At 35.4% G+C, this 2,359-nt stretch overlaps 1 pseudogene; it reads right to left on the reverse strand.

The window, feature by feature from the left end:
• Nucleotides 1-478: 478 nt before the first annotated feature.
• Nucleotides 479-2,027, reverse strand: LOC132031182 (acetyl-CoA-benzylalcohol acetyltransferase-like; annotated as a pseudogene).
• Between the last annotated feature and the right edge of the window lie 332 nt (nt 2,028-2,359).

Consider the following 2,359-nt stretch of genomic DNA (forward strand, 5'->3'; position numbering starts at 1 on the left):
ATAAGGTAAATTAGAAACTAATTATTAAATTTTGTTTTATTTCTAAACTGAATAAATAAAAGTAGATATCTATTTTTGAATGGATGGAATATGAAAGAATTAATTGATCACAGAAAATAGTGCAAAAACCTGAATGCATTAGAAGTTTGTGTCATCTTAAAATAGTCCTGCTAAATGAGAAATGTCAAAACTTCATGGTTGGGTAGGATATCATTGTCATATTAGTCATTTTCCTTATCGTTTCAGCTTAGTTAGCTTTTCTCTTTCGCAATGAATTATGATAGCAGATGATGGCTCACCGTACCACTCTTCTCTTCTTTATATATTTGTTTATTGATAGGGATGAAACTCGTGTCGTGTAGCGTGTAAAATATTCTAAAGAAAGACAACCTTTTTTTCCTTCTTTACGGATAACATTAGCTACTAATTCCTCAAATTATTTTTCAAGAGTTTTTAAAATGCTAATAATGTATAAGTATTATATCAAAATATGCAATTCATTTATTATTCCCTTAAAGAAAATGCAAACAGAGAGAGTTAAAGGAAAGTAGAGAGACATTAATTGGAAAGCCTAAAATTTAGCAAAATCCATGATATCTTGGTCACGGACAAAGGAGTTCATGTACTTTTCCTCCAAATCTATTTGCACAGCAATGCTAGTTTCACATTCTGTATCGTATAACCAAAACACTTGACTATGCCTTGAGCCAAAATGCATTAAACTTGGTTTTCCCCAACCAAAATCAACTTTATGTATGGGAAACCTGCATAGACTTGAGCTTGTGAAATTCACAACTTCATTGTTTCCTCCCCATTCTAATCCAGAATAACTATCCTTGTATAAGTTGACAACAAGAGAAACTATCTCATCTGGAGTACCTTTGGCACAGTAACTCGTAATCTCTTGAACTGTCTCTCTTATCAGTTTTACAATGTGATGCAATGACTCCATCTTTCTCTCCTCATCATGTTCAAATCTTATAGGAATTTCAATGATTAAATTCCCAAAAGAGTTTGCAATTTCAGGAAAAGCTGCAACCTTACCCCGCAAGTTAAGTGGAAAGGCCATTATAGACCGTTTCAAATACGGGCTTGATCCTGCAACACGGATTAAAGACCTCCATAAAAGTGCTGTTATCATCTCAACTCGTGAAGGTTTGAAACTCAAACCTTCTGAATCAAATTTCTCTCTAAGCCTTGATATTGCAGCTTCCTCGAATACAAACTTTCTCGCAACCAACTTAGATTTTGGACGTTTGCCTTCGTCAATAGGAGGCTCAAGAATGGCAGTTAAATCCTTGACAGGGAAAACAGTTCCCAAATTGAAGCTCATGAAGTTGTTGATCTCCTTACAAGGAGTTCCAAATTTGCACACTTTGGCCCATTCGTAAATGAATGTGAAAGCCGTGAATCCATCCATAGCAGGGTGTGCACAGCTAAAACCTAGAGCTAGGCCACCACATTCGAACGTTGTGACTTGCACAACCATAAGTGGCATGACGAATATATTCGTCTCGTCCACATCCATAATACCTTGAGGCCAAAATGACAATACTGGATCAAGGTCTTCTTTGTTTGTTGGAGAAAATCGTCGAGCTTACAATTGACCGTTGCTTTTATGTAAGTTACACCTTGATCGAGACACAGAACAGTGGATTCATCTTCTGTACTGAATCTACCGGCTAAAGGGTAAGCATGGGTTAAAACCCTCGACAAGGACTCTTCGAGCTCTTCATTTTTTGAGTTATTGTTACAATGAGGATAGAAAAGAACAAGAGGTATGTGTACTGTGTCAGCCACTTGATCAAAGAAACATAACTTGTAATTTTTGAGGTGGTTTGGTGTTGGTGATGATGGTTTTATGAGGCTTTTGGACAAGATTTTGACTTGCGTTGGATCCTTCATATTGATGTACTCAAGTTGTGGCAAGGGAAACACAGCTAGAGGGCGACCGACCTACCAGACCGGAGGAGGAGGCAATCAAGAATTAATATTAATATATTATGTAAAAGGATCAAGACTATTAAAGCCACTTTAATAGTAATTTGAGAAGCTTGTGATTTCCCTTTATATAGGGAAAATGGGAGCCAGTACAGATCCCTCTAAGTCTTATTCAATCAATGTTTTAAAATTAATTTCCTTAACTATTTATCTAACTATAGTTAAAAAACAAAAAATCCTGCAAATCAATAGCAAAATATATATCCGGAAAAAAGTCAATTGTTGAAACTGCAATTTCTGATTGAACCAAATGTAAAAAAACTTATTATTCTTATGTATGGCTCAATTAATGTAAAGCCCATAACTAATATTTAATGAAGAATAAATCTCGTCTGTTAGATCAGTTACTTGATGGACG

The sequence above is a fragment of the Lycium ferocissimum genome, chromosome 9 (genome assembly GCF_029784015.1).
Source record: "Lycium ferocissimum isolate CSIRO_LF1 chromosome 9, AGI_CSIRO_Lferr_CH_V1, whole genome shotgun sequence".
Taxonomy (NCBI): domain Eukaryota; kingdom Viridiplantae; phylum Streptophyta; class Magnoliopsida; order Solanales; family Solanaceae; genus Lycium; species Lycium ferocissimum.